Below are 21,725 nucleotides of genomic sequence, written 5' to 3' on the forward strand. Positions count from 1 at the left end.
TTAGAACTAGTTTCTAGAGAGAGAAGCTCTCACTTCTCTCTAGAATTAGGATTAGGATTAGGTTTAGTTCTTATATCTAGATTTAGATTCATCTTCTTCTACTTCTATCTTCTCAATTCCTTGTAGTTACATTCATCCTTCTCCTACTCTTTTGGTGTAATCTCTTTTATGTTGTTCTTATATTTTGTTGTAGATCTAGTATTGTTCCTTCTACTTTCTTTCAATTCAATTCAAGGTAATTCATAATAATTGTGTTTCTTTTGATTGTTGTTGTTAACTTCTTTCAATAATTGTTGTTAGATTCTCTTCTTGTTGTCAAATTGCTTTGCTTTTCTTTTGTACCTTCCAAGTGTTTGATGAAATGCTTGGTTGGATTTTAGTGTAGGTTTTGTTCCTCTTGGCCTAGGTAGAGTAATTAGTGACTCTTGAGTTATCTAATTCCTTTGTTGATTGATAATTAGAAGTTGCTAATTGATTTGAATGCCTCTAAAGCTAGTCTTTCCTTTAGGAGTTGATTAGGACTTGAGGAATCAAATTGATTCATCCACTTGACTTTCCTCCATGGTTAGAGGTTGACTAAGTGGGAGCAATGGACAATTTGCCATCACAATTGAGGAGGATAACTAGGATAGGACTTCTAGTTCTTATATCTTGCCAAGAGCTTTGCTAGTTGTTAGTTTATTTTCTTTGCCATTTATATTTCTTGTCTAAAATCTTAAAAACCCCAAATATAACTCACAACCAATAACAAGACACTTTATTGTAAATCCTAGGGAGAACGACCCGAGGTTTAATACTTCGGTTTATAGATTTTAGGGGTTTGTACTTGTGACAAACAAATTTTTGTATGAGAGGATTATTGTTGGTTTAGAGACTATACTTCAACGAGATTTCATTTGTGAAATTCTAAACCGTCAAAAATCCAATCATCAAAAATGGTGCCGTTGCCGGGGATTTGCAATGGTGTTATGTTATTGGTTATTGTACATATGTGAATATTGTGAATAGGTTTACCTTTTGTTTGCTTCTTAATTTTTGTTAGTTTTATTTTGTTCTCTCATTATGAACTCTCACTTTGGCTTTGAGTTTGGTTCTAATTGTGTTGTAGGAAATGTGGACTTTAATGGCAACATGTACCAAGGATAGAACACTCCAAGATGGGAGGAGCCTCAAGGAATTGATCACTCCTATTGGCAACAACCCCCGGATACTTATAGGTATAACTCCCATCCTAATGCATGTCAATTTAACGGCTATGATGACTCTTTTTGTGACACTCAACAATCACCATCATATGCATATGAATCTCATCCTCAACATGAACCTCAACCATTCTCACAAGCCTTTCCATACCAAGCACCTTCCTATGATCCATATTCACCATATGACCAATCATCCATGCCATATTCTTATGACCATTATGAGCGAGAACCCTTAGAACCACCACAACCCTATCAAGATTACTCCCAAGAACCACCTCAATACACACCATCTCCACAATTTTATCAAGAGGAACCACCTTCCTACCATGAATCCTCTCTCCAAAATAATGAACCTTCCTACTCACCCCAAGTCCCAATAGATGATTCTCTTACCTTGCTATTTCAAGGACAAGCGGATATGCAAAGGAACACCTTAGAGTTTGTGACTAACTTGACCAAGGTAGTGCATACTTTAGCCTACAAATGTTTGAACACTCAAGGTGCTTCCCTAGCCACATATGGAGAGTCAATTGAAGAGCAAAGCATGAAGGAGAGATTGAAAACTCCGGTGGGGGATGAGGGATGCTATTTTGTGTTGGAACAATTGGAGGAGCCTATGATCATTGAAGAAAAGGAAGAAGTGGTTGAAGATCTAGGGGATGTTGAAAGTCCATGGGAATGTAGCATCATGGAGCACTTTCCCAAGAAGCTTGATATTGATGTTGAGGAGGGTGCACAACCTCCAAGGCATGTCATAGTTGAAGACTTGGGAGAAGCTTATCAAGAGATGGATTCAATCATGGATGAATTCCTCTCTACAATGGAATCCTCTCCCATTGGACATGAAGCTGAAACTATAAAAGAGTGTGCACAACCTCCCAAGGATAACGAAAATGGCATGGTATATATTGAAATTGAAGAATATGAAGAGGTTGATCAAGAGATGAACTCATTCATCAATGAATTCCTATCCGAAGTTAAATCACCTCCCATTAAACAAGATGAAGATCTTGAAGACAACACCAAGCCACGTAACAAAGGGGATGAGGTTGAAATTGAAGAAGCTTGTGAAGAGGTAGAAATAACTAAAGAAGAGCCTAAAGAAGTACACCTTGCATTGTCTAAGTGTGGGGAGGTCTCCCTTCCCAAGTCACCATCCAAAACAACATTCAAGTGGGTAAAATTCTTATCCCTAAGCTTTACTTTCTCACTTGAATATGGTTTAATTGAAAATGATGGTCAACTTAGAGCTCTTTGTGGAGTCAAAAGTATAAGAGAGTTGTGTAGTAGTTGGAAACATTATTCTAAGCTCATGACGGTTGTAAGCTCAAAATTCAAGAGCAATGGTTGGTGTGAAACCAAATGGCATGGGTCTAGGAAGTTGTTTGGAGGTTTCTTTGAGAATTCCAAGGCCATACCACCCGGATGGAATAATGACGATCAATCTAAGGACGGGTGTCAAAACAAAGTATGGGATCCCGGATCGCACAATGAAAATCAAATTTGGGAGCTCATGGTTTGTGGAGAACTCCATCAAAGCTTGAAGATATTGAAATTGAAGAATGGAGCTTATTGGAGATTCAAGCAATGGTGGAAGTTCCAAGATGAGTACAAGCACAAGCCACCTTGAGAAGAGCTCCCCATAAGTCCAACTTAAGGACTTAAACTAAAAGTGCTAGTGGGAGACACCCCACCATGGTAAACTCTTTCCATACTCTTTTAGTTTTGTTAATAAGTGAATTGAGTTGCCATTGTAGGTAGATTCTCATTTTCATTTTTATCTTTTGTAAATATTGGTAGAATTAGTTTAATTTCTTGTTTTTATTGTTTTATTGAGTTTAGTTAGAAGTATAATATGATAAATAAGGTTTTAGGGTGTTTTGGTAGCTGTTTGGAGGATTGAAAGGCTTGGATTGGTGGAAGAACTTAAAAAAAAAAATTTGAAAAACTGAACACCATCCACGCGTGCGCGCACCTAACGCATACGCGCACTTGAGCATTTTCGACCATCCACGCGGACGCACACTGTACGCGTACGCGTGGATGCAAAATTTCACCTCCAGCCAAAAAACCCGAGAGTTAGGCCTGCACTGTGCGAACATTGGGTCTAAGGCACAAGTCTATGCACGGGTGAGCGCACCTGGCGCGTACGCGCACATGATCTTAAATTGGCATGCACGCGCACGCACACTGTGCGCGCGCGCGTCGATTGCACAATCTGCACCCCCGGTACCTTTACCCGAGAGTTGTGCCAGACTTGGGCCGACACTATACCTCCGGCCTAACTCAATGCACGCGTGCGCGCACCTGGCGCGTACGCGTCCTTCAACCAATATACCCATCGACGCGTAAACATGCATGACGCGCACGCGTCCGTAAAAAAAAAGAGTTTTTTTTTCTTCCCTTCTATTTTCTTTTGCTTATCACATTCGCATACTTCTACTCTTCCCATTTTCATTTAGTTTTTGTAGCATGTTTTTGTTTTTTTTAAGTCATTTTAATAATGGTGTTGCATCTTCCTACTCAATTGTTGAGACTTTCTTACATTATTTTGGTGCTTCTTGACTTGTTTGATATTGTTGGGTGATGAAACTTTTAAATCAATGTTTCATCTTGTATGACTCTTGTGTCCTTGTGCATTGATATGACCTCATATTGTCCTTCATGACCCACTTCTTCTCATTTGAACTTGATGCTCAATACACTCTTCATGCTTTAACTTTACTCTTGCATCGAGCTTAATGATATGCCTTAGCTTACATTGTTTTCTCACTCACATGCTTAGCTAACATGTAGTAGGGAATCATACTCTTAGTTGGCATTAGCCCCTGCCTATGTTCTAATTGCCTTGATATCTTTGTTATAGGCTTAATTTTCTCTCCTTTTCTTTCCTTTTAGGTTGGCCACCAAGGAGGGAGGAAGGAAAAGCTGTTAAATGGGGCAACAAACAAGTCACCCGCACAACCTTTTGAAGGAGCCCATCAATTGTAGCAACCCGTCCACCTTGCTCTTCTTTGAGTGCACCGAGGACGGTGCAAACTTTTAAGTGTGGGGAGGTCGTCCGACCGTTCGGCGATTTTGGGTGACAAGTTTCTAATTCCAACACTTTTGCATTTTATTCTAGGATTTTAGGATTTTTACTTGCATTCTCTTAATTTTTGCATGTATACACAATAAGCTTAGTCAAAATAATGAAAATTTTCAAGATTTCTATCTATAGGGCACCTTAATTGATTTGAGTGAAAACTCTTCATAGAACTTGCTTGAAATATATATATTGTGGATCATATTTTTGAGCTAAGAACACAAGCAAGTGAGATTTGAGCCTAATAGTGTGGTTACATCCTATAACCACTTATTTTCCTTCTTGTGTGCATTATTCTCTTTCTATGAATGTAATCTTTGATTTGTTTGATTCTTTATGTCCATTATTTTGTGTATACATGCATTTATATGATTGAGGCCATCATTTCATTAGCTCACTTACCCAAATGGCTTTACCTTTTATCTTCCTTTGTTAGCCAAATTTGAGCCTACGATTAACCCACTTTGTTCTTAATTTAGCACATTACAAGCCTTAAAGCGAAAAACAATAAATGCCCTTAATTTGGATCTTTGATTAGCTTAGGCTAGTTTGTGTGAGTATCATTCAAGTATGGGAACTTTGGGACATTGGGTGAATAAAAGGGTAGTTTTGTATTATTATTGAAAATATTGGAAATTGGGTACATACTCATGTATTGATCAAATGTAAAACCTTACGCATTGAGATTCTTGTATATAGAAAGAAAAAAAATGAGAAAAACAAAAGAAAAAGAAAAGAAAAATAATATGAAAAAGAAAAAAGAAAAAAATAGAAAAAGAAACAAAAAGAAGAAAAAGAAAGAAATAAAAAGGGGACAAAATGCCCCAAAGCAAAGTGTAGTCCAATAAACTCAATGCATATGTGTTGTGAAATAAAAAGGAATACATGAGTATGTGAAAAAGTGAGGAATGGGTAGTTAGATTAGAACTTAATTGTATAGGATGTCATAGGCTAGGTGGGAAGTTTAAGCTTATCAAAGATTCAAATTCCAAGCTCACTTAACCAAATATGCATCCTACCTTGACCCTAGCCCCATTACAACCTATGAAAAGACCTCATGATATATGTATGCATGCATGAAATATTTGTTGATTGTTAGAAGAAAAACAAATCTTAGAAAGCATGATTAGGAGAGAATTGAGAGAATCGACCCTAAACACTTGAGCGAATAGAGTGCAAACACTACCGGTGAGGGTTTGATGCTCAATTACATGTTTCCACCAATGATCATCTCCTTTCATGCAAGTTTGTAAAAATATTTAATAGCTCAATTCAATTGTAGTTTGGCATGGTTGTTAATACCTTTTGCCCTTGTGCTTATATATGCTTCTTGGAAATTAATTTATTTTAACCAAGCAATTGCATTCATGTAGATAGTTGCATATAGTTTAGGTTGCATATAATTTATTTACATTGAATAAATGTTGATCCCTTTGCTTTCTCTTAGTTTAAGCATGAGGACATGCTTGGTTTAAGTGTGGGGAGGTTGACAAACCCCATTTTGACGGTTTATCTTGTATTGATTTTTGGGGATTTTATAACCTTTTACCCACATTTATTCAATGAAATAGCATGGTTTTATAACTTCTCCTTTAATTGTGCTTAAGAGTAAAAACATGCTTTTTAGGTCTTAAAATGAATAAATTTAATTCACCTTGATTCCATTAGATGCCTTGATATGTTTGTTAAGTGATTTAAGGTTTAGGAGGCAAAGATTGGATCAAGGGAATGAAGAAAGAAGCATGAAAAGTTGGAGAACTCATGAAGAAATGAAAGAACCGGAAAGCTGTCAAGCCGACCTCTTCTTACTTAGACGACCATAACTTGAGCTACAGAGGTCCAAATGATGCGGTTTTAGTTGGGTTAGAAAGCTAACATCTGGGGCTTCGAAACGATATAAGATTTGCTATAGTTGCTACAATATGGTGGCGCGCACGCGCCGTTGCTGCCACCTAGTCCACTTGAAGCAAAACGTGGCCAGCGATTTTAGAAGCCTTGTGGGCCCAATCCAACTCATTTCTGATGCTATTTAACCCAAGGAGTGAAGAGGGAAACACATGTTAGTTACCATTAGTCATAGTTTAGTTTTAGAAGTAGTTAGAACTAGTTTCTAGAGAGAGAAGCTCTCACTTCTCTCTAGAATTAGGATTAGGATTAGGTTTAGTTCTTATATCTAGATTTAGATTCATCTTCTTCTACTTCTATCTTCTCAATTCCTTGTAGTTACATTCATCCTTCTCCTACTCTTTTGGTGTAATCTCTTTTATGTTGTTCTTATATTTTGTTGTAGATCTAGTATTGTTCCTTCTACTTTCTTTCAATTCAATTCAAGGTAATTCATAATAATTGTGTTTCTTTTGATTGTTGTTGTTAACTTCTTTCAATAATTGTTGTTAGATTCTCTTCTTGTTGTCAAATTGCTTTGCTTTTCTTTTGTACCTTCCAAGTGTTTGATGAAATGCTTGGTTGGATTTTAGTGTAGGTTTTGTTCCTCTTGGCCTAGGTAGAGTAATTAGTGACTCTTGAGTTATCTAATTCCTTTGTTGATTGATAATTAGAAGTTGCTAATTGATTTGAATGCCTCTAAAGCTAGTCTTTCCTTTAGGAGTTGATTAGGACTTGAGGAATCAAATTGATTCATCCACTTGACTTTCCTCCATGGTTAGAGGTTGACTAAGTGGGAGCAATGGACAATTTGCCATCACAATTGAGGAGGATAACTAGGATAGGACTTCTAGTTCTCATATCTTGCCAAGAGCTTTGCTAGTTGTTAGTTTATTTTCTTTGCCATTTATATTTCTTGTCTAAAATCTTAAAAACCCCAAATATAACTCACAACCAATAACAAGACACTTTATTGTAAATCCTAGGGAGAACGACCCGAGGTTTAAATACTTCGGTTTATAGATTTTAGGGGTTTGTACTTGTGACAAACAAATTTTTGTATGAGAGGATTATTGTTGGTTTAGAGACTATACTTCAACGAGATTTCATTTGTGAAATTCTAAACCGTCAAAAATCCAATCATCACGTACGCGCGGTCATATTTGTGCGCCAAGCATGGGTCCAGCGCCACTTCCGCGCAATTCTCTGTCAAATTTTATTTTTCACGCACACATGATTGACGCATTCGCATCAGCAACGCTTGCGCGTCGTGTGCTTTTGTTTAGCTTGAGGTGTTCGGTTCCTAGAATTACATAGCTGCATGATCAGAGAAATAGTAAAAACTCAATAAGAATCAAATAAATAAAAAAAAAAGACTACTACTATGAAAAATAGCTAAGGATACGAATTTATCGGGTTGCCTCCTGACAAGCGCTTCTTTAACATCACTAGCTTGACGGTCAGTTCTGCTAGTTCAACAGATGAGTGGACCTCTGGCGATCAATCTCGCCTCCAAGATAGTGCTTCAACCTCTGGCCATTCACTGTAAATTTTCTGTCAGAATTGTCTTCCTGTATTTCTACATGACCATATGGTGAAGCTCTGGTAACCACAAATGGTCTCGACCATCGGGATTTCAGCTTTCTGGAAAAGAATTTGAGCCTTGAATTATATAGAAGCACTCTTTGTTCTGGCTCAAAGACTCTAATGGCAATCTTTTTGTCATGCAGTAGCTTGGTTCTCTCCTTATAGAGCTTGGCATTCTCATAGGCTGAATATCTGAATTCATCAAGCTCATTCAATTGAAGCATTGGCTTGATTCCTACAGCTTCTGAATCAAGATTCAGATACCTGATTGCCCAGTAAGCTTTATGCTCCACCTCAACTGGCAAGTGACAGGCTTTGCCATAGACCAACTGATAAGGGGACATGCCAATGAGAGTCTTGTACGCTGTTTGGTATGCCCAGAAAGCATCATCAAGCTTCCTAGACCAGTCCTTTCTTGAAACACTGACGGTCTTCTCTAGAATTCTCTTAAGTTTTCTGTTGAAAACTTCAACCTGTCCACTTGTCTGAGGGTGATAGGGGGTTGCCACTTTATGATGGACTCCATATCTCTGCAGAAGAGAGTCCAACTGTCTGTTGCAGAAATGGCTTCCTCCATCACTAATGAGTGTCCTTGGAACACAAACCGGCTAAAGATATATCTCTGAAGAAAGCTCATTACCACTTTGGCATCATTGGTGGGCAAAGCCACAACTTCCACCCACTTGGACACATAGTCAACTGCCACTAGAATATAGTTGTTTGAATGTGAGGGTGGGAAAGGTCCCATGAAATCAATACCCCACACATCAAACAACTCAACCTCAAGAATCCCCTGCTGTGGCATTTCATTGTTGGCAGGGAGATTCGTGGCTTTTTCATATCTGTCACAGTGCTTTACAAATGCTCTTGAGTCCCTGAAGAGAGTCGGTCAGTAAAACCCACTCTGAAGGACTTTTGTAGCTGTCCTTTCACCACCAAAGTGGCCTCCATACTCAGAACCATGACAGTGCCAAAGAATCTGCTGTTTTTCTTCATCTGGAACACACCTTCAGATGATTCCATTTGAACATCTTTTAAAAAGATATGGTTCTTCCCAAATGTAGTAGTTTGGATCAGTCAATAGCTTCTTCACTTGTTGCCTACTATACTCCCTTGGGATAAAATTCATGGCCTTATAATTTGTAATGTCTGCAAACCATGGAGCATACTGAATGAGGAACAATTGTTCATCCAGAAACATCTCAGTCACAGCTGCGGGTGGTTGTACTCCTGCTTCAGGCTCAATTCTGGAAAGATGGTCAGCTACTTGATTCTTTGACCCTTTCGTGTCTTTTATCTCAATATCAAACTCCTGAAGGAGCAACACCCATCTGATTAATCTTGGTTTAGAATCCTGTTTGGTTAGAAGGTACTTCAAAGCAGCATGATCAGTATAAATAATAACCTTAGAACCAAGTAAATAGGACCTAAACTTATCAACAGCGTACACAACAGCTAATAATTTCTTTTCTGTAGTTGTGTAATTCTTTTGGGCATCATTTAACACACGACTGGCATAGTAAATGACATGTACAAGCTTACCATACCTCTGTCCTAAAACAGCTCCTATAGCAAAGTCACTAGCATCACACATTAATTCAAATGGTAGATTCCAGTCAAGGGGAGCTATAATGGGAGCAGAGGTAAGGTTTGCTTTCAGAGTTTCAAAAGCATGCAAACAATCAAAATCAAAGACAAAAGGAACATCAGCAACCAGCAGGTTGCTTAGAGGTTTAGCAATTTTAGAAAAATTCTTTATAAATCTTCTATAAAGTTGTTCGCAGCTATAGGAGGCACCACAATGCTTATTCCATACAGATCTGCTGTAGGAGCGGAGAAAGAGCCAAGTACTCTCCTTTGTTGTTCATTCCCATTTGAGTTTGCCACATTGGCATTATCAGCATCATTTGGATCCATAGTGGATTCTGCAGCCTTGTAAAGTCTTGCTTGTTGTAAACGTCGCCTGAAAGTCCTTTCAGGTTCAGGATCAAAGTCTAAGAGATGTTCTTTGTCTCTGCTCCTGTGCATACACAAACAGAAACTAAGAAAAAAATGGGAGTCTCTACGTGAGAGTGTAGAGAAGTCCCTGTGACGTTTCTGTGTAAAGAAATAAAATAAAAATACTAAATAAATAAAATAAAAAATCGAAAATAATAACTGAAATAATAAAAAAATTAAAAAATATTAAAAATATTAAAAATAGATTCTAATAAAATTTAAAATAAAACGCCTAATCTAAGCAATCAAACAACTAATAGTTGTTAATCACAGTCAATCCCCAGCAATGGCGCCAAAAACATGGTGCGGTATTTTATAACCTACAAACTAACCGGCAAGTGCATCGGGTCGTATCAAGTAATACCTTACGTGAGTAAGGGTCGATCCCACGAGGATTGATGAACTAAGCAACAATTGTTAAGTGATTGGCATAGTTAGACAAACAGAAAAGAGTGTTTTGGTATTCAAAGAGCATTAAACAGTAATTTAAGAATTTCAGAAAGTAAGTAGAATGAGTTGGGAATAAAATATGGAGAAAACAGTCAAGGCTTCAGAGTTATCTATTTTTCCGGATTAACTTTTCTTACTAACTATGTTAAATATGTAGGATTTAATTTATGGCAACTATATGTGACTAGACCCTAATTCCTTAGATCTTTCTAGTCTCCTCTAAAATTCGTTAACTGCCAATTCCTTGGTCAATTAATTCCAATTAGAAGGTGAAGTTCAAATTCCAGTTTATATACCACAAAAATTCTAATTACCCAAAAATAAGGGGATTATATGTCACGTATCCCGTTAAATCCAAATAATTAAAATTTATGAGAAATTGTTTTCAAGCTGTTGTTCAAGTAAAGAGCTTTTCCAAGTTTTACAAGAACTCAAATAGAAAGAGGGTCATGCTTCCGTTCCAACCAAATTCATAAAATAAAGAGCAAAAAATAATTCTTAAATTATAAATCCATACATAAATTAAAATAGAAAAAGTAATAAAATCAATCCATACAAATAGACAGAGCTCCTAACTTTAACAATGAAGGATTAGTTGCTCATGGTTCAAAGAAGAAAACTAGGATTGCAAATTGGAATCGAATAATGTTGTGTTGGAATAACCCTATTGGCATTCCTTTTATAATTAATCCTCATTAATTTAAAATTTATCTAAAACTAAAATAATATCTTTTCCTCAAAATAAGATTTGAATTTAAATTCGAATTAATTAACAAGTCTTCAGCTGATGGGTGGGGACCACTTGTTTTGTCCATTCTGTAGCTTCTAATCTGTGTTTTCTGGGCTAAAAACTGGGTAAAAGCAACCCAGAAATCGCTTCCAGCATTTTTCTGCATCTTCTACATGTGACGCATGTCACGCGTACGCGTTGCTGGTCTTCTTTGCAAGTCACGCGAACACGTCGGTCACGCGTTCGCGCCGCTGAGCAAATCTTCAAATCACGCGGATGCGTCAGTCACACTCACGCGTCGCCATGGAAAGCTCCAAATCACGCGCACGCGTCAGTCACGCGTACGCGTCGCTCCTCGCTGCCATCTTCTTTGATTCTTGTGCTGCAGAAACTCCATCAAATTCTGCCGAATGCTACCTAAAATAAACAAAATTGCAAAAGACTCAAAGTAGCATCCATATTGGCTAAAAGATAATTAATTCTTTATTAAACTCAACAAATTAGATGCAAATTCACTAGGAAAAGATAGGAAATATGCTCACGCATCACAAACCCTCCATCATACTCATCAAGATTTATGAAGAAGGTTGTCTTTTCGGTTATATGCCTAGAGCATCCGCTGTCCATGTACCACATATTGTCCTTCCGCTTGGATGCTAGGCATACCTACAAAATGAGCTCAAGTGACCTTAGGTATCCAAACCTTCTTGTATCCTTTCACGTTAAACCATCTCCTATGTCCCAATTCATCGTAGTCGAAAACAACTTTACAAACTTTGTCACCAATCATTCTTTCACCAAAGAAACATTGAATGGGAAAGTGGCCATTTCGGTTGCATAGTCTACAAAAACTTAGAGTTGCTGTTTTGTTAAAGTTTTGAAACCTTGTATCATTAGAAGATGAAGCTATGTTTTCAAAACAAGGTTTCTCAACAGATTTCAAGGTTTTATGAAAACCTAAACCAGCTTTATCATAAAGAGGTCTTTGACTAGCCAAGATTTGATTTAAATTTTCAGAACTTTAAGTGAACCTGGCTAAGTCATTTTCAAGGTTTTTGACCTTTTTAAGCAACTCTTCATTTTCTTTAAAACAGTTTACGTATGCAACAACAGAATGATCACTTTCACAGCTTCTAAGTTGAGCTTTTAACTACTTGTTTTCTTCAACAAGTTCAACAACAGTTTCAGCCTCCCTTAATTTATCTTTAAGAAAACAATTTTCAGCTTTAAGAATGGTGATTTGTTGTTTAAGATCTTGGTTATCAAGCAAGAAGCATCTAATTTTCTTAAAAAGGTGGTCTATCATAAGATGAAGATCTTCAGTGTCAGGGTTATGAAAGACTACCTGTTCAATGTGATCTGCCATGAGACATGGTTGGGACTTGGTTTCAGATTTTTCATCATCTTCTGAGTCATTTTCCAAATTCTCCCAGGAAGCCATCAGTCCATTTTTCTTTCCCTTCTTTGGCTTTTCCTCCTTCTTCAACTTAGGACAATCAGATTTGAAATGCCCAGTCTATCTTTGCATTTGTAGCATGTCACCTTACTGAAATCTTTCTTTTGTTTTCTTGAACTGCTTCCCTTGCTTCTTTCCTTGAATTTCACCATTTTCCTGAATTTTTTTGCAAACAACACAAATTCATTTTCAGAGGAATAATCACTAGATTCATCATCTAGGGGTTAGAAACAGATGTAAGAGCTATTCCTTTTCTTTTTGAATCTTTTTTCAAATAGGTGTTTTCAAAGGGCAGTAAGTTTCCTCTCAAATCATTATATGTCATAGAGTCAAGACCACTATTCTCAGAAATTATTAATGCCTTAGTTTTCCACTCTTTTGTGAGATATCTCAACACTCTCCTCACAAGCACAAATTCAAGATACTTGATTCTCATAGCATCCAAGCCAACAATGATGATATTGAATCTTTCAAATATTTCATCTATTGATTCTCCTTCCTTCATTAAGAACATTTCATATTCTCTGTTCAGCATGTCTATCCTGGTCTTCTTCACAATGGTGGTTTCTTCATGTGTGACTTGAAGTTTGTCCCAGATTTCCTTTGCCGTTGTGCATCATAATACCCGTCGGTACTCTTCGAAGCTGATTGCACAGTTGAGCAAGTTGACAGCCTTGGCATTGAGCTACACCTTCTTTCTATCAGTTTTGAGTCACTAAGTCCATGAATTTTTTGTACAAGTTAGTATCAATTCTACTGGGAAGAGCAAATCTAAAGATCACACTGTAACAGTTGCTTTGTAAGATTTTGGCGATAGTACAGTAGATCTGAGGCATCAGAAATGCAATTTTATTGAGTGTAGGATGATGTGCGGTGACTATCAACAATGGCCAAGCCTACGGTGGTGGTGGTTGCATGAACACTCTTTTCAAGAAGGATAAAATCGCGAAGCAAAAAACATCAAATTAATGGAGAACAAAAGGAGGAGGCATAACAAGGCCAACATCACTGCACCTATATAACCCTAGAGAAAGTATAGGGAGCCAATGGCCTAAGCGTACAATGCGTACAATGGAGGTTTAGAAAGTATTAGAGATATGACCATTAGTGTTACATTGTCCTGTCAGGTTATGCTTTTGGGTTGAGTGGGTTCATGACATGGTATTAGAGTTCTAGATCCGAAAGGTCAAGGGTTTGATTCTCAGTGAGCTCCAAAATCAACTTAAGTTTTTGGGATGAGTGATTTTATAACATGATGTTTATTATTCCTGGTATCCGAATGGTTATTCTGGATAATATTGGTGATGTTCATTTTATTCGTGCACTACCCATAACCCTAACAGACTACTATCCACACCTCAAAATCCACATGCAAAAGCTATTCCATGCCAAAATGAAGTGGAAACTTATATAAGAGTTTTTGAAATGTAATATTGTCCATCATTACTTTCTTTTTAAAATTATACATTTTAAAGAGTAGTTTGACTTAGAGAATTACCATTGTGTTACTCATCACTACAAGATTAATATTTAATTGAGGAAGTATTTTGATAGAAGCTTTTTAAAACTTCTACGATACACTTTATTTATATCAATTTAAAAATTTTCACTAATAATTAATTCATTATTAAAATTTAAAATTCTTCTTCAAAACTTAATTTCTTTTTTCGTAGAAATGAGAGACTAAGTTAGCTGAGATGAAAATGACGATGAAACCTAAGTTCTGTACGCCATTTTCGCCGCCACTTCCGCTGCCGTTTTCGTCGCCGGTGCCGTTACTACTGCCGTGTCCGTTGGGGGTCAAAAGCTTTTGGATCGAGTCACCTCTTCTAGCAACGCGTTTTCAGATCTGTTCTCTTTATACTATCGTTGTTGTCACTGTTGCTACTTCAATTTCCGCCGTCGTTGCCGCCACAGTTTCTACTGTTGATGCCACCGTAGTTGCCACGGTATAACGCCGCTTTCTCTCACTCCAATTTCTCTTTTGAACTGCTACTGGTACTTCTTTTTCTTCTTTTTCCCTATTAATTTGCTGATATTTCTTCTTTGTTAACAATAAATTTCTTCTTTGTCTCGCGTCCTTAGTTCTACTGCTGCTGTCTCACTAGTATCCCCTCTTGCTTTGTATTTTTTTATTGTTAGATTTTAACCGAAAAAAAACATTGAACATAATTGTGAAAAATATTATAAGTAATATATGTTTAGGAAGATATTTTTCAGAGATATTAGTTTCTCTCTCATTGATTTATTATGCTTTATTGCTTATTGTGTTCAAAGAATTTGTGCTACTTACTGCTTGTTAGTGCTCAATAATGTTTAATTGTTTATGTAGTTTATGTCTTGTCTTGATTATGGTTTTGGTTGATTGTACTTTATTGTTGTTTTGGTTATCAATTTTATTTTTTATTGTTCTTGACTGTTTATTAGTACTTGTATTGCAAATTAATGGCCATTGTGCTTTAATTTTAGACTTATATATTATTAGTGATTATTATGCTTTAATTCTAGATTTTGGCATCTACTTGCTATATGTTTTCTAAGTGAATTCACATACATATGAGTTTATCCTAAAGGTTGGAATCTTAGGTGGTCTATTTCAAGGTTAGATTGATTCTAGTTATGAAGTTCTGATATATAATTTGTTTTTTAATCTATGGTTTAACTTTTGGATTGACTAAATTTATAATTAAAATTTTGATGAAAAATATGTATACTTTTAGACTTATTAAAAAGATTTGAGGTGGTTCCTTTGGTTAATTCTAATTAGTATAGTCTTTTTTGTGCATTGTACATGGTTCTAAAGAAGAGAATTGGCTGAATAGGTAAGCTATATCTCTGAACTTATATTTTCATGCAGTTCGTTCAATTATTTGGCAGATAAACTTAAATTTGATTTAAATAGGTATTTACACTATTGTTGGACTGAATGCTACCCTCGTCTATCAGAATCTGCTGCAACATTACTGCAGAAAAGTTATGTGAAAATCAGGCAGGTAAGGTTGAATATGTGACCAATTAATAGAAAAAAAATTGATATCTCTTTTAGTTTTTACCAGTTATCAGTCATTACAATAATGTTAATTTTTATATATTGCCTTGTCCATACTATGTCAATTTTGATTTGATTTTTTTTTTTGCAATAAAATACAGGATATGAGGCAACAAGCCAATGAAACTGGAGAAGCTACTATACCAATTATAGTAAGGTAGCTAGAAGATATTTTTAGGTTGAATGAGACATTTGCTAAAATGAAACTGTACGTATTGCCATCATTTTTCATATACTTTACTTGCCGGTTCGCAACATCTGCTTCGATTTAGGTAAAACATTAGTTAATCCTTTGTAAGAACTTAGTACCAATCATAATAATATAGAATAGTGGCCGTAGAATAGAGTAGAAATAGGAAAATAGAGAAGATAAAATGGGAGAAATATGAGGAGAATGGGGGGGATAAAAACAGAGGAACTGAACGAAATCAAATGATGATTTCTTTCTAGTATGTGTGTATATTATCAGCACACACCCTCCCCACTTACCTTGCTAGCTGTTACATCAGTTGAGCCCACTGCACTCTCTATTAGTTCTCTTTTCTTTTATGTTCCTACAATAAATAAAATGTTTAATTACTATATTAGTTTTTATAATTTTATAAAATTTTTAATTAAATTCTTGTATTTGAGTTGGAAGATAATCCAAATTACATGATTCCACTGATCCTCTCAATATGCTATGTCGTATAAGAAACTAAATATATTGGCTAAGTCTAATCATTCTTTGTATTTCTCCTTCAGTTTATTCTTTTGATATAGTACCTGCATCTTAGACAGTCTAACTCAATTTCTCCTTCATCAGATCTCATGTTCTATTGAGGAGCGTGTGAAAGATGCAATAAGGCTTTTTACCGTGTCTACAATGGATGCTGTTTGGTCTGGAATACACCAACAAATCAGACTTACACCAGAAATGGAAAATGAAATAAAGGTTTGGCTTGTGTTTAATAATTTTTCTCTCCCTTAATCTAGCTTCATATCCTGACGGGTTATGTCTGCACAAATGAGCAGCAAGCAGAAACTCAGATAAAGAGAAGAATTGGGATTGGAAACCACATAACAGAAAGAAGGCTTATTGATGACCTCAGCAGAATGGGAATGAACGAATCCATTGTACATAACCACTTAACTGTTAAGAGATAGTCTCATAACTTATAAATCAAATTTTAAGGTCACCATGTAATTCAAAACTTCAAAAGACGCATGTTTCTAACACTGTCATGTTATATAAACTCTTTATCAAAGGTAACATTTTAAGCTTTTTATTTATTATGTGCTTGACAGTTTTATGTTTAATTATTAGTATAATGTCTAATTATTTTGTATGTTTAACAGTTTAGTGTTTGTTGATATGTAATCATGCCAAAGGGCAAACGTTTAAAAAAATTCATTGAAGTTTGTAGATGAAAGAGAAAAATTTTACCTGATCCTAGCACCGGTGAGTTAGTTAACCGATACCTGTACTCAGATAGGACAATTTGTTTAAAACTGCTTATTGTTTTGTTGAGAAAGCAATCAATTACAAGAAGTTTTAAGTTATGTTAGTTTATTAGTGTCTCATAGATAGGTGTCATCTTTTGTTATTGCTTTCTTCAAGGACTTGCTTTGCCAAATAATCTTTTATTTAACAGATGTCTTATCAAACCAGAAATCACTTGCTATTGCCTCACCAAGTGAGCAACAGAAGTACAGAAAACCATTTTCTGCAGAAGATTAGGCTAGAGTATCCACGTCACTAGAAGTAGGAGCGAATGAGTCTTTAGCATGTAAATTGATAAATTTTCTTCACTTTGAGTTGATTTTGATATCCAAAGGATACATTTTCGATATTAACATTCAATATAGATTCTGCTTAAGCTAATCTGTTTCATACATTTTCTGCAGCAGAAACTAAGTAGGTGATTTATTATTCACCCTTCTAGGAGGAATTCCCCAACAATAACGAAGGTATGTACCCTTACTGCTCAAGCTTTTCTGAATCCATGTTAATTTTTGTATGTGTCACTGCAAAATGTCATCAAAAAATAAAATCTCCTTCGTTGATTGAACTCTCTCTAATTTATTTAATTGTCTCTCTTTAGCCTCTTTTGGTATAAACCTCCTCAAGAGATGCCACTATTGCTTTCTCCCAAGTGAACTTTTGCAAATATATAGTTACATGTACTTGTACTTATAGGTTTATACACTTAACATTCTATGCATATGTGGTACTTTTTTTAGTCTTATTGGCACTTTTACTTCTAAATATTCACAACTGTAAAGCATTACTCATCATGTAGCAATTTTATAGCCATAATTTCGTTGCTTTCAGATTCAAAGCAACCATCATGAGGTTGTTGCAGATTAAGTGCAGACAAGATTTGTTGCTAGGAGATTATTGGTGCTAGCAACGGACATCAAGAGGACAAATATTTGAGACTTTTATGTAGTTAAATGATATTAAAACATTAAAGTTGTTGTTTTGTTTAAAGAAAAACAGTAATAGTTATGTAGAACTATACCATATGTAATTATGTTTGGAACTATTGACATTGAGAAATTTTATATATATAGAGTTACATTGTCTTATATTGAGGAATTATTGTTGTTTTGGTGTTATTGAAAAATTATTGTGCTATAAAAGATTTAATTTTTAAATTGTAATATTAAAAAATAAATTTTTAATTCGAGTAGAGTGTAAATGAGATGGAATTAATGAATGTTTTGAAGTTAAAGATAACTAAATCAAAAGGTTTATGGAAGTTTAAAAATCCTACAAAATAGCTAATACTTTGTTAAACTAGAAAATTAATTTGTGGGGATTTTAAACTGCCACAAAAGTGATTTAAAACTGTTACAAAAGACTAATATAAAATCCCCATTAAACACACACAAAACCTCCACTGAATAAATTATGGGGTTTCAAAAAATCTCCACAAAGTGCTCGTGGCACCTCAAATTTATTTTGGGGGTTTTAGAAACTCCCAAAAACTATTTGGTGGGGGTTATAAACCTCCACAAATTGATATAAAAATCTGCCACAAAGAGTTAAATTCCTTGTAGTGCCACTACAAGACAGGTGGCAAATGGCAATTCCATTTTAGAGGCGGTTTCTAAATCAGCCGCTATCTACTAATTTAGTAGTGGTTAACGCAGCCGTTTTGGAAAAAGCTGCAATACATTTTATTTTTCTCGTAGCTTCGCTCCTTCTATTCTTAAACCTCAATGTCATTGTGTTTACCCTAACAATTACCAGAGTTCTCTCTCTCTCTCTCTCTCTCTCTCTCTCTCTCTCTCTCTCTCTCCCCGTCTTTGCTGCAGTCTCGAGATTTCTCAGCGTTGTTCTCTATACACCTTGGTCCTCTGCTTCCTCTAATCTGCCAGGTCCGCTCGCCGTCTCCTCTAAGCTGTTAGTGAGCATCCTGCCAGCGTCGCTTCCAACCTCCATCAACTCCACCACTGCCTATCCCAAGGTCTTCTCCTTCTTCCTTTATTTATTTATTTATTTATTTATTTGGTATTTCGTTTATTTTTTCTTTTTTTTGGCTAGGTTTTTATGTTTTTATAAGAGGAGGAGTGCCTCCTTACCCATTCCAAATGATGCTTCTATCCCAGATCTGCTTGCTACTCATGTGCCACTTGGTTGAGATTATGTCTTTATTTAACTTGGTTCAAATTTTTTTCTTTATTATTTGGTTCCAAATCCATACCTTTTCCTTTTTTAGTTAGTTTCAATTTACTCTTTTGTTTTATTTTGTTCTTGCGAAGAACACAGAACAAAAGACGGTAAAGTGAAATCCAATCCACCAACGACGCATCGGTGCTGTCGCGTCGCCCTGCACTTTCAATTTGTGGGTCTTTCTTGCTCACTATTACTGATCTGTTCAATCATCTCTTTTTATTTGGTTTGTTCTTCACTCCTTGGGTCTCTAATTTTTTCTTTTTAATTTGGATGCCAATTTCAGTCTTTTGATAATTTGTGATGATTATCACTTAACAGTTTAGTTATTGATTTTTACCTAATAATGTATTTAATTTAATCTCTAATTAAAAATTAGTTGGACTATTGGCGAAGGATAGAGAGATCCCATAGTCACAGGATATGTGATTTATTATTTGATGTTTATGCATTTGTTTTTCTTTTCCTTCAAGTTCCATTTCACCATTTTGTTTCTCTTTTTTTCACAATTCAGAATCACATGAACACGTTTTTTTGGGTTTTAATATATAGTTCTTTGTATCCTTCACTGTGTAGAGTGTAGTAGCAAGATAAGGCTCAACATTTTCATTTGTAACTTTTTGTCTAGTTAATTACTTGCTTGTAAAAACATCTCATGCAATTGGTTGATGCTCATCTGTTAACAATGATTTTCTACTTAAAAATTATCTATGCTATTTCACTTCTCAAATTGATTAACCTTACACTTTGTTAATTATGATATTGTTTATTTAGTATTTTTTTATGTTAATATCTAAATTTTAATAAATATAATGTAAAGAAAATAGGTTATAGTAAACAAAAATGGTATAAACTATTGTAGTTGGTCAGTTTTTTTTAAGCTCGTGCATGAAATTGCGGTGGTTCAAAACCGTCGCAATTTTTTTAAAAAATCCACATAAATTTGCTGCGGTTTTAAAACTACCGTAGATTTTTTTTATATCCACTCATGTTTGCTCAATGGCCCATTGATTTCAATCTAAATGGCCGTTCACTACTTGTAAAAATGGAGCCCAAACATAAGAACCCGTTACACCTTCTCAGGGTGCTCACCTCAGCTGTGCATGCATCAATTACAAGTTGTTAGACAACCTGCAGCAAGCTCTGCAAGCTGCTTCCTCGCGCACAGCATAGTTTCACGTGTCATCATTACAATCAAGAAGGGCAGATATCTTTATCTCTATATCTGTACACTATAACTGACCTTTTGCAAATATATAGTTACACGTACTTGTACTTATAGACTTATACAATTAACATTCTATGCGAATGCGGTGCTTTTTTGGGCTTTATTGGCTGTTTTACTTCTAAATATTCACAACTGCAAAGCATTTCTCATCATGTAGCAGTTTTATAGTCATAATTTGGTTACTTTTAGATTCAGAGCAATCATCATGAGGTTGTTGCAGATTTAGTGCAAACAAGATTTGTTGCTAGGAGATCATTGGTGCTAGCAACAAATATAAGAAGACAAATATTTGAGACTTTTATGTAATTAAATGATATTAAAACATTAAAGTTGTTGTTTTGTTTAAAGAAAAATAGTAATAGTTATGTAGAACTATACCATATGCAATTATATTTGGAACTATTAACATTGAGAAATTATATATATATATATATATAGTTACATTGTCTTATATTGAGGAATTATTGTTGTTTTGGTGTTATTGAGAAATTATTGTGCTATAAAAGATTTAGTTTTTAAATTATAATATTAAAAAATAAATTTTTAATTTGAGTAGAGTGTAAATGAGATGGAATTAATGAATGTTTTAAAGTTAAAAATAAATAAATAATCAAAAGGTTTGTAGAAGTTTAAAAATCCTACAAAATAGCTAATACTTTGTTAAACTAGAAAATTAATTTGTGGGAGTTTTAAACTGCCACAAAAATAATTTAAAACTATTACAAAAGATCAATATAAAACCTCACTAAACACACATAAAACCTCCACTGAATAAATTATGGGGTTTAAAAAAACCTCCATAAAAATGCTCGTGGCACTTCAAATTTTAGGAATTTTAGAAACCCCAAAAGCTGTTTTGTAGCTGTTATAAACCTCTACAAAATGACATAAAATTCTGCTGCAAAGAGCTAAATTTCTTGTAGTGCATTATATGGCCAGAATAGCTATCTTGGAGAGCACCGTATAAAATAACAGAAATGTTTGGTAATAAAAGAATAGGATTAACTACTAAATGATTTGAAAATACAACAAATTAAAAATCAATAAATATTATATTTTTTATAAGTAATAAGCAAACTTTTATATTTAGTATATGGGTTATCCATTAGATCTAAATTTTTGTGACAATAGTTAAATAAATATTTAAAAGGTGTACAAAAAATTTGAAATAAAATATGATCTCTAAATTTTTCTTTTTATTTTTCAAACAATGTGATTATTCACAATAGAAAAAATTTAAAAACAAAAATTACTTGAGAAAAAATGATTAAATTTTAAAGATAAAAATATTTTTTTAATAATAATCGCAAAAATTTATATCAAAATTTAATTTCTAAAATTATTTTTAGAATATATATTTAATATTTAACTCTTTTGTCATGTTTTTAAATTTTT

At 34.9% G+C, this 21,725-nt stretch overlaps 2 long non-coding RNA genes across 10 annotated transcripts; both read left to right on the plus strand.

Moving 5' to 3' along the window:
- Window positions 1-13,831: 13,831 nt before the first annotated feature.
- LOC112697271 (uncharacterized) lies at window positions 13,832-18,012 on the plus strand. Of its 9 annotated transcripts, XR_011862577.1 has the most exons (10): window positions 14,062-14,341; window positions 15,196-15,214; window positions 15,295-15,385; window positions 15,543-15,598; window positions 16,247-16,375; window positions 16,456-16,689; window positions 16,780-16,882; window positions 17,076-17,210; window positions 17,332-17,391; window positions 17,756-18,012. It is a non-coding gene; the product is annotated as an uncharacterized lncRNA (long non-coding RNA). The 9 variants fall into 9 exon arrangements; XR_011862570.1 differs by lacking the exon at window positions 15,196-15,214 and having other exon boundaries at window positions 13,832-14,341; window positions 17,329-17,391; XR_011862569.1 differs by lacking the exon at window positions 15,196-15,214 and having other exon boundaries at window positions 13,832-14,341.
- Window positions 18,013-18,596: 584 nt separating this feature from the next.
- LOC114924157 (uncharacterized) lies at window positions 18,597-20,148 on the plus strand. The gene is made up of 2 exons (XR_003810916.2): window positions 18,597-18,896; window positions 18,974-20,148. It is a non-coding gene; the product is annotated as an uncharacterized lncRNA (long non-coding RNA).
- Window positions 20,149-21,725: the final 1,577 nt, after the last annotated feature.

The sequence above is a fragment of the Arachis hypogaea genome, chromosome 6, assembly GCF_003086295.3.
Source record: "Arachis hypogaea cultivar Tifrunner chromosome 6, arahy.Tifrunner.gnm2.J5K5, whole genome shotgun sequence".
Classification (NCBI taxonomy): Eukaryota; Viridiplantae; Streptophyta; class Magnoliopsida; order Fabales; family Fabaceae; genus Arachis; species Arachis hypogaea.